Genomic DNA, 10562 nt, shown 5'->3' on the forward strand with positions numbered 1-10562 from the left:
CCACAGACAGAGGCTGCACCGTGCCAGGGGGAGGGCAGCAGGGTGGGTGGTGCAAGGTCCCGTCCCCCCATCCCCCACCCTGCCCAATGCCCCCTGCTGGCCACCGTAACTGAGCAGCTGCAGACATACCAGAGCCCTGCAAACACACCAGGCTCATGATGAATGTGCACATTTGAAACTGCGAGCTCTGAGTACGACTGAGAAGATGGGCACTGCGGCCCAAGAGGCAGCACAGTGGGCAGTGCAGCAGACTTCCAAACATGAAGTCATAGGTTCGATTCCCAGGCCCTGCATGTGCCAGAGGGATGCTCTGAGTTTCTCCCCCGCCCACCCCCCAAATAAATGATTCTTTAAAAGGAAAGAAGAAAAGGGACCAGGTGGTGGCACAGCCCGCTGAACGCACATGTTGCCATGTATAAGGACCCCAGTTCAAGCCCTGGTCCCCACTTGCAGAGAGGAAGCTTCAAAAAAGCAGTAAAATAGTGCTGTAGGTGTATCTTCCTCTCTATTTCCTCCTCCCTTCTCAATTTATCTCTGTCTTTATCCAAAATAAAATAAAAATATAGGATAATGTGCCATGAGCACAACCCAGATTTGAGCCTGGCTGCTATAGCCTGGAGTGAACCTTCAGTGCTGTTGGTCTCTTTACTTTCTCTGTATCTAAGGAGAGGCAGAGAGAGAGAGAGGAAAGAGAGGAGAGAGAGAGAGAGAGAGAGAGAAGCTGGGAATCGCTGTGTCCCAAGCAAGAACACCTGAATTGCTGCTGAGAGAACCCAGACGTGACAGTAGGGAACCGGCATGCTGCAGGCTGGGACAGTGATTTTGTAGCAGGAAGGGGGGGGGGGAACTGGGTTCGATCTCCAACTCCATGTGCGAGTAACAAAGCCAGATCAAGTAGACTTGCACAGGTGGTGGAGTGCTGCTTTGGTCTCTCTCTCTCTCTCTCTCTCCAGACATGTTTGCTCTAAGGATTGGATGTTAGGAGGCCTGACCTAACACTACACAGCAGGGAGTGGGTGAAGCTTCCAGGTGGGGGAGACAGCATAATGGTTATGCAAAGGCTCTCATACCTGAAGCTCCAAAGTCCCAGGTTCAATCCCCCACACTACCATAAGCCAGAACTGAGCAGTGCTCTGGTAAAGAAAAGAAAAGGAGAGAAAAGAAAAGAAAAAAAAGGAAGGAAGGAAGGAAGGAAGGAAAAGAAAAGGAGTGGTCTGGGAGGTGGCCAAGTATATTAAGCGTTGGATTCTCAAGCATAAAGTCCTGAGTTCAATCCCCTGCAGCACATGTACCAGAGTGATGTCTGGTTCTTTCTCTCTCCTTCTATCTTCATGATTAAATAAATAATTTAAAGGAAAAAAAAAAAAAGGAAAGGAAAGAAAAGGAAAGAAAAAGAATAAAGTGAAAGCTCTATGGACAGGGTGGCCAACAGTCCCTACCCCTCGCACCCCATTTTGGCCCCCTCTGGCCAGTCTGCAAGCCTTGTGCTGTCTGCTGTCACTCCAGTGGGGGTCAGAGGACTGAATAGCCCAAACCTATTTTGCAGGGGTGAGCTGAGTACAAACCCTCAGGGTTTGGTCCTTTCCTCTGCAGCGATGACCTGCACCCCCAGATCACCATAGCTCAGTCCCCAGTGCCTGCTACTCTCCAAATAACTCACACACACACACACACACACACACAAACACGCACACGCACACGCGCGCACACACACACACACACACATCACACACATCACAGGTGTAGTGTCCCTTCCAGCTTCCAATGCTCAGGACCCCCGGGGGATAATATTCCTGCTATTGTCTGAATCCCACTCCCTTTGTCCCGTTGGGCAAACCTGCGGCTCAGAGAGTCGGGAGAGCGCAGAAAATAAAGGGTGACTGTGGGCCCTGAACCCGGCCCTGGTGCTGTGTCTGGGTGACAGTTTGTGGCTGCCCAGCCATCCAGGAGGAGCGTGGCCAGACCCGAGAAAGGTCGAGCTTGTGGGCCACACCGGCCAAGCGGCCACTCTTGCCCCGGGACAGCAGTTCTAGGTGGTGACTTCTACCCATGAGCTGAGGCTGGTTGGAGGCTCCCATGAGGCTGGATGGATGCCAGGCAAAGCCAGAAGGGAGGGAGCAGAGGCTCAGCTGCTCACACACACCCCCAAACATACACACAAGGCACACACCTAAGCCTGGCATCATGGGGGCCAGAGGGGACAGCAGTCTCTGCAGGACAAGGCTACTCACCACCACCAGGGCCCCGGCTGCCACTCCATTCTGTGTGGGTCTGCCGGCTACCCGGGGGGACTAAGGGAGCCCAGCCGGCTGGCCCAGTGTCACCTTTCAGCCTGCGCTGGTGTCATACATCAGGCCACGGGGCGGGGAGGAGTTTGGATGGGGCTGAGTGCTCCTGGGGCAGCTGCCAGCCAGTGAGCCCCACCCCTCAGGGATGCTCAGGGGAGGCCCTCCTGCCTCCTCCCCTCCAGCAAGCCCAGGTGCTGTGCAGCTTATGTCGCTAGCTCCCTGGGGCCTCCTCCCTCTGGCTTGCCACACTCCTGTCCTTGCACCTACTTGCCCAACTCCAAGTGTGCAGGGGGACATGGCCACTCACAGCAGCCCTCCGGCCTCTGCCTGCCTGCAGGGGAGGCTGAGTCTCCCTGAACCCAGGTTCAGCCAAGCTGGGCAGCGTGGTCAAGTGCACCAGCACCCAAGCTGCAGAGTGGGTGTCCAGGGACCCCCAGGCTGGCAGGGAATGATGGCGCAAGGGAGACCGTGAGAACAAGCACGCAGCTGGCAGCACTGACTGGAGGCTCCCAAGGCCTGCAGTCCAGCTTAGGAGTTGGGGAGAATCAGCACCGAGGCCCCGGGTGCCGGAGCAGGGCACCTCCTGCACCAGGGCACCACTCACAGCAAAGCCACACCTGTGGAGCTGGCTGGACAGCCCACTCTGCCACCCACCAGGGGGATGGGGGGACTTTGAGCAGATGCGGTGCCCAGTCATAGCTTCCAGCTGTTCACCTGCAGAGCAGACTGAGGCAGGACCAGGAGACAGAGCTGCCAAGGGTCCAAGTGATGGCCCAGGCGGGGAATGGAGCTCAGAGCCTGGAGTCCCGAATCCCCCATCCTGGAGGGCTGCTTCTGGAAGGAAGCTCCCAGAGTATTCCTTTCTTGGTAGAGATAGTCAAGGAGGAGGAAGACCTACATGGAGACATCTGCTCCAAGGAGTCTGCCCTGTCTCTAAGGGATGGAAAATCTCAGGCAGAACTGGCTTTGGAACTGTGCTAGGTTGTGAGTTTATAGTTCTATGGACCAGGTAGTGACACACTTGCTTAAGAGCACAAGGTCCCAGGTTCAAGGCCCTGCTCCCCACCTTCAGCGGGAAGTTTCACAAGTAGTGAAGCAAGCCTGCAGGTGTCTCTCTCTCTCTCTCTATCTCCTCTATCCCCCTTCCCCCTCAACTGCTCTCTCTCCTATCAGAAATAAACACAGAGATAACATTTAAGGATAATACTACTGGGGAGTTGGGCGGTCATGCAGCGGGTTAAGCGCACGTGGTGCAAAGCGCAAGGACCAGAGTAAGGATCCCGGTTCGAGCCCCCAGCTCCCCACCTGCAGGGGAGTCGCTTCACAGGCGGGGAAGCAGGTGTGCAGGTGTCTGTCTTTCTCTCCCCCTCTCTGTCTCCCCTCCACTCTCCATTTGCCTCTGTCTTATCCAACAACGACATCAACAATAACTACAACAGTAAAACAACAAGGGCAACAAAAGGGTATTAAATAATAATACTGTGGTCTGGGAGGTAGCGCAGTGGTAAATCATTGGATTCTCAAGCATGAGGTCCCAAGTTCAATCCCTGGCAGCACATGTACCAGAGTGATGTCTGGTTCTTTCTCTCTCCTCCTATCTTTCTAATTAACTAATAAATAAACAAATTCTAAAAAATAATTTTAATAATAAACAATAATACTACTAACTCCATGGTAGGAATGCTGTCAAAGTTACCCAACCAGGGGCAGCACTGAGCAAACCCATTCGACCCTGAAAGAATGTCACCTGCTTTCTTTTTTTTTTTTTCCTGATTTTTTAAATTTGGGAATTAATGTTTTACATTCAACAGTAAGTACAATAGTTTGTACATGCATAACATTCCCCAGTTTCCCATATAACAATACAACCCCCACTAGGTCCTCTGAATCCTTCTTGGACCTGTATTCTCCCCACCCACCCACCACAGAGTCCTTTACTTTGGTGCGATACGCCAATTCCATTTCAGGTTCTACTTGTGTTTTCTTTCTGATCTTGTTTTTCAACTTCTGCCTGAGAGTGAGATCATCCCATATTCATCCTTCTGTTTCTGACTTATTTCACTCAACATGATTTTTTCAAGGTCCATCCAAGATCGGCTGAAAACGGTGAAGTCACCATTTTTTACAGCTGAGTAGTATTCCATTGTGTATATAGACCACAACTTGCTCAGCCACTCATCTGTTGTTGGACACCTGGGTTGCTTCCAGGTTTTGGCTATTACAAATTGTGCTGCCAAGAACTTATGTGTACACAGATCTTTTTGGATTGTCTGGACGTCTGAAGACAGTAGGTGACAGCCCGCAGGTGACAGGAAGGGCTGTGCGCTCCCTCTGCTGTTGGACTTGAGCCATCACACTCCTTGGTGTGACCCCTATACAGGCAGTCCACCTCCCCCAGAAGGACAGAAAGGACCGCAACTCACACCACGTCCAGGACGGGGCGGAGCTTCCTGGCACTGCCCACAAAGGCACCTCAGGTTAGACTCAGAGACCTGCCCATGAACTGCCCTGCACAGACAGTAATCACACCTTCTGCCAAGGGGCCATCACCATGCGGATGACACCTCCCACTCAGACTCACTTCCAGGAGATACAGGGAGACCTCGCCTGGAGCCACCCCCAGGATTGCCAGCCCACTCCCCTAGCCCAGATGGGCTTACTGGCTCCACCCCTGGGTGTTACTGGGAGAGAGACCCCAGGAGAGAAGCCAGACAAGTTCCCAAGTTTGTCACCTTTCTGGATAGCGGGTCTTTGGGGTGTTCCAGCAAAGGAGGCAGAGGGAAATATCAACTGCAACTCTGGCTGCGGTGTGGATCCACCTGCCAACACCCAGGTCCAGTGGAGAAGCAATTACAGAAGCCAGAACTCCCACCTTCTGCACCCCAAAAAGAATTTGGTCCATACTCCCAGAGGGGGAGAAATGATAGGGGAAGATGACCAGAGGGTGCTGAGCCCCAATTCCATCAGGACCCTGAGAAAGAAGAGGAAAAAAGGAAAGACACTCAGGAGTAGTAATAGGCGTAGGTGCGACTCAGAAAGGAAGAGAAGGCAGAACCATAGAAAAAATTGGCAAAAGATATATACATAGTCATAGAAATAATAGTCAAGCCATATCTGTGACCTCACAATTTCTGTTTCTTTTTTGTCTTTTTAAAAAATATTTTTAAAGTATTTATTTATTTATTCCCTTTTGTTGGCCTTGCTTTGTTGTTGTTATTGTTACTGATGTCATTGAATAGGACAGAGAGAAATGGAGAGAGGAGGGGAAGACAGAGAGGGGGAGAGAAAGACAGACACCTGCAGACCTGCTTCACCGCCTGTGAAGCGACTCCCCTGCAGGTGGGGAGCCGGGGAAATTTCTCTCTGTTTCTATCCAATAATAATAAATAAAACAAAATAAAAAAAGAAAAATAGCAAGTTCAGTTTTTTTAAAAGAATTTATTTATTAATTCATGAGAAAGATAGGAGGAGAGAGAGAGAGAAAGAACCAGATATCATGCTGGTCCATGTGCTGCCGGGGATTGAGCTCAAGACCTCGTTTTTTTTTTATTATCTTTATTTATTTATTTGGCTAGAAACAGTCAGAAATCAAGAGGGAAGGGGGTGATAGGGAGAGAGACAGAGAGACACCTGCAGCCCTGCTTCACCACTTGTGAAGCTTTCCCCCTGCAGGTGGGGGCTGGGGGCTCGAACCCAGGTCCCTGCGCACTGTAACATGTGCGCTCAACCAGGTGCGCCACCACCCGGCCCCAGAGAGCCCAATGTTTTATCCGTTGTGCCACCTCCCGGGCCATAGCAATTTCAGTTTTAAAAAAATTAAATTTATGTATATGCACACATTTAAATTACATTAATATTTTTTCTCTTTGTTGCTGAGAGAAAGTCAGACCTTCATTCTGGCGTATATGATGCCGAGGATTGAACACAGGGCCTCACATATGCAAGTCCCAAGTGCTACTGGCTTCGTCACCAGCTGGATCACTGTAAGGCGTGTGTGTGTGTGTGTGTGTGTGTGTGTGTGTGTGTGTGTGTGTGTGTGTGTGTGTGTGTGTATTTAGATGGGACAGAGAGAAATTGAGAGGAGGAGGGGGAGATAGAGAGGGAGAGAGACAGAGAGACACCTGCTGCCCTGCTCATCAATTGTGAAGCTTCCCTCCCTGCAGGTGGGGACTGGGGGCTCAAACCTGGTTCTTGAGCGTGGTAGTGTGTGTGCTCAATCAGGTGCGCCACCCGGGGCCTCAAAGCCCAAGGCATGAAAGTTTTTGCATAATCACTACGCTATCTCCACTTTATTTTTAGTATTTATTTTTAATTTAACAAGACAGGGAGAAAGTAAGGGGGGAGAGGAGAAGAGTGGAAGAGGAAGAGAAAGAGCGAGACCTGCAAACCAGCTTCATAGCTTGGGAAGCTTCCCCCCTGCAGGTGGGGACCAGGGGCTTGAACCTGAGTCTTTTCACATGGTAATAGGTATACTCTACCAAGTGTGCCACTGCCCAGTCCCCTCTATTTTATCTCTCCTCTTTTTTCTTCCTCCCCTTCCCTGGGGTGTGGGGGGCTTCACTACTCTGGACTGACTTTTCCAGATAGTGAGGCAGAAGGAGAGAGAGAGGGAGAGAGAGAAGGAGAGAGAGAGAGGGAATTATCACAGCACGAAAGTTTCCTTCAGTGCAGTGAGAGAGCAAGGTTTAACCTGGGTCTCACACATGGTCAAGCAACACACTGTCCAAGTGAACTATTTTCCAGGCTTTGTAATGCACATGTTTAAATATTAAAAAAAACAAAAAAAAACTTGTGGTCCGGGAGGTGGAGCAGTGATAAAGCTTTGGACTCTCAAGCATGAGGTGTTGGGTTCGATTCCCGGCAGCATATGTGCCAGAGTGATGTCTGGTTCTTTTTCTCTCCTCCTATCTTTCTCATTAATAAATAAATAAATAAAATCTTAAAACAAACAAACAAACAAACAAACTCTAGGGCTAGGGAGAGTCCGGCAGCAGAGCTCGCTGTCTGGCATGCATGGGGACCTGGGCCCCACATGGAATAACGAAGACCGAAACAAAAGTGTTTTTTCACTTTCATAAAAGGAAGAGAAGAGACAGAAAGAGACAGATACAGAGCGAGAAGGCTACGGCCGGTGTAGCTCTGATGTTCCCATACCGAGCGAAAAAGAAGCAACAGAGACAAGCTAAATTTCCAGCAACCAGTGCCTTCCCTGCCTTAAGGGTGCGCTTCCTGGAAAGCCCAACTTTTATATCAACCAAATACCTTTACTTAAATCTCAGGGTGCGGAAGAGAGCTGCCTGCAGTAGTCCTAAACCCTCAGCAATGTTCCTGCCCGCGGCCCAAGACAGCTTCCTTCCCGGCCACCTGCCATTTGCAGAAGCCTCTGCCAACCGCCAGCTCCTCTCCCACACACAGGAACCAGGAACTGGCCTAGGCTGTTGCCAGCACCGGGTCCCCTGGGGTGGGGGTGGGCTCACTTACCCTTCAGTCTCTCCCCATGTCTTCTCCCCCTCTGGGCCCCTGGCTTCTCTCTTCCAGTCTCCTGGCTTGCCAGCCAAATGCTCCCTGCTGTGACTGTGAATGCCACTTTTAGATTAACTGGCCCCTGCTGTTTAAAAATATCCTGGAGCACTTAACCTTCAAGGCACTGGAGAGAGGCAGCACCCAGTGTAGAGACCTGCCCTCTCCTGGGCCCCCCCTCCCTGTCCCAGTGGCAGGGAGGGGGCTTGCCTTGTGCTCCCAGAACTTTACTTCAAAAATTCTCAGCTACTTCTTGCAAACTGCCCCTGAGCTTTTGCTGGTGTGAGAAGCAGCTTCTAGAAGGAGCCCAGGGGGCCAGAAGCATGGAGGGTTCCAGGCGGGGATGAACCAGAGGTCACTCCGCTCAGTTTCCCCGGACAGCTGGGCGAACCCTTCCCAGTGGGGACGCTGCTCAGTGAGGTGTCGGTGTCTGGTGACTCACTCCGGGGTGGAGGGGGGGCGGCAGGGGGAGACACACTGCAGTTCAGTCCCCACTCAGCTGGCTGACTCTGGCCTGGCCCGAGAGAGTCAAAAATCACAGAATGTTCTGCCATGGGGGAGGGCTGGCGGCACGAGGACAAAGGTCACCTCCAGCTCCAAACTAAACGGAACTGGTGGCAGGGAAGCAGGGCAGGCCACACAAAACGGCATTGTGCTCCGGCACAAGGTAAGGAGGTCAACGGCCAGCAGCCACGATCTCAGTAAACCAGGACGAGACTCTTAACGCTGAACAGAGAAGCCAAGAGCACTTGAACTGTAGAGGTGAGGGGGGCGAGGGGCAGGTGTCCTTCCCCTGCCAGCAATACTGGCTGCACTGACCATGCATTTTCCAAGAAGCCGAGGTCACTTGAGAGGGCTTCCTGGAACTTCTCCCACTGGACCAGGAGCAGGAAGTGCCCTTCTCGCTGGGACCTCATGCAGAGATGACCTGTTGTGGCTTAGGACCAGGCCACAAGCCCGAAATCTCACTGAGGACAGGCCGCAGGGCACGTGCAGGGTGCAATGTCTGCTGACCTCAACCCTCGGTCATCGGTGGCGGCCCGGGAAGGCGCTTCACTGAGGAAACCTCTCCCCACCAGAGCTACTCGTCAGCTTTCCGATGGTACAGAAATGGCCTTTCCAGTGGGAACTGTGTGGAGTTGTACCCCTCCTACCCTATGGTTTTGTTAATTAATCCTTTCTTAAATTAAAAAAAAAAAAAGAAAAAAAGAAAAACAAGTTCAGAAAAGAAAACAGAAGTAGAACCTGAAATGGAATTGGCGTATCACACCAAAGTAAAAGACTCTGGGGTGGGTGGGTGGGGAGAATACAGGTCCATGAAGGATGATAAATGACATAGTGGGGATTGTATTGTTAAATGGGAATCTGGGGAATGATATGCACATACAAACTATTGTATTTATTTTTATTGTATGTTGAATGTAAAACATTAATTCCCCAATAAAGAAATAAATTAAAAAAAAAAGAAATGGCCTTTCATTATATTTTACTTATTATTGGACAGAGACTGCATCACTGCTGGTGAAGCTTCCCCCCCTGCAAGTGGGGACCAGAGGCTTGAACCTGGGTCCTTGTGCACTATGTGTGCTTAGTCAGGTGTGCCACCACGAATCCACTGCTTCTGAAGGCTATTTTTTTTCCTGTTTGTTGTCCTTGTTTTTTTTTAGAGCTTTATTTATTTATTTATTTATTCCCTTTTGTTGCCCTTGTTGTTTTATTGTTGTAGTTATTATTGTTGTTGTCATTGTTGGATTAGGACAGAGAGAAATGGAGAGAGGTGGGGAAGACAGAGAGGAGGAGAGAAAGATAGACACCTGCTTCACCGCCTGTGAAGCGAATCCCCTGCAGGTGGGGAGCCGGGGTTCGAACCGGGATCCTTATGCCGGTCCTTGTGCTTTGCGCCACCTGCGCTTAACCCGCTGCGCTACAGCTGAACTCCCCTTTAGCTTAATTTTTAAAACTTGAGAATTGTGTGTGTGTGGGAGGCAGTGGCACACCCGATTAAGTGCAGATAGTACTAAGTGTAAGGACCCCAGTTTGAGGCCCTGGCTCCCCACCTGCAGGGGAGATGCTTCAGAAGCAGCAAAGGAGGACGGCAGGTGTCTCCCTGTCTGCCCCTCAACTTATCCAAAAAATTGAAAAAATGGCCACAGGAGCAGTGGATTTGAAGTGTAGGCACCATGCCCCATCGATAACCCTGGAGGCAAAAACAAAACTCCAGCACTGTTGTTGGTACACACACACACACTCACACGCCTGGTTCTTCTTAAGTATTCGCCCCCTGATGCTTTCCAGCCCAAGGATGCCTGACCCCCCATCTAGCAGGTGGACTGTCATTTCTGTACACCAGGGCTGGCATCACAGCAAGCTTAGATGACACAGGGAAGAGACAGCTATTCAACAAGAAAGTTACTAAAAATGAGGAGTTTCAGTTCTTTTTAAAGGTCCAACCTCAGTGGAGAACAGTCTGGAGAACTCTCAGAAGGCTAGAAATGGACCTATCCTATGATCCTGCAATTCCTCTCCTGGGGATGGATCCTAAGGAACCCAACACATCCATCCAAAAATACCTGTGTACACATATGTTCTTGGCAGCACAATTTGTAATAGCCAAAACCTGGAAGCAACCCAGGTGTCCAACAACAGATGAGTGGCTGAGCAAGTTGTAGTCTATATACACAATGGAATACTACTCAGCTATTAAAAACAGTGACTTCGTTTTCAGCCCATCTTGGATGGAGCTTGAAGAAATCA

At 50.6% G+C, this 10562-nt stretch overlaps 1 protein-coding gene across 3 annotated transcripts in view; it reads right to left on the reverse strand.

Annotated features, from left to right (window-relative positions):
* The window catches only part of ACACB (acetyl-CoA carboxylase beta), a 96368-nt gene extending 88212 nt beyond the window's left edge, over positions 1-8156 (reverse strand). For all 3 annotated transcript variants that reach the window (XR_009550301.1, XM_060192550.1, XM_060192554.1), the window contains exon 1: positions 7770-8156. The gene's annotated coding sequence lies outside the window, so the exon portion shown is untranslated. The remainder of the gene's footprint in view (positions 1-7769) is intronic.
* Positions 8157-10562: the final 2406 nt, after the last annotated feature.

This window comes from Erinaceus europaeus, chromosome 6 (assembly GCF_950295315.1).
Source record: "Erinaceus europaeus chromosome 6, mEriEur2.1, whole genome shotgun sequence".
NCBI lineage: Eukaryota > Metazoa > Chordata > Mammalia > Eulipotyphla > Erinaceidae > Erinaceus > Erinaceus europaeus.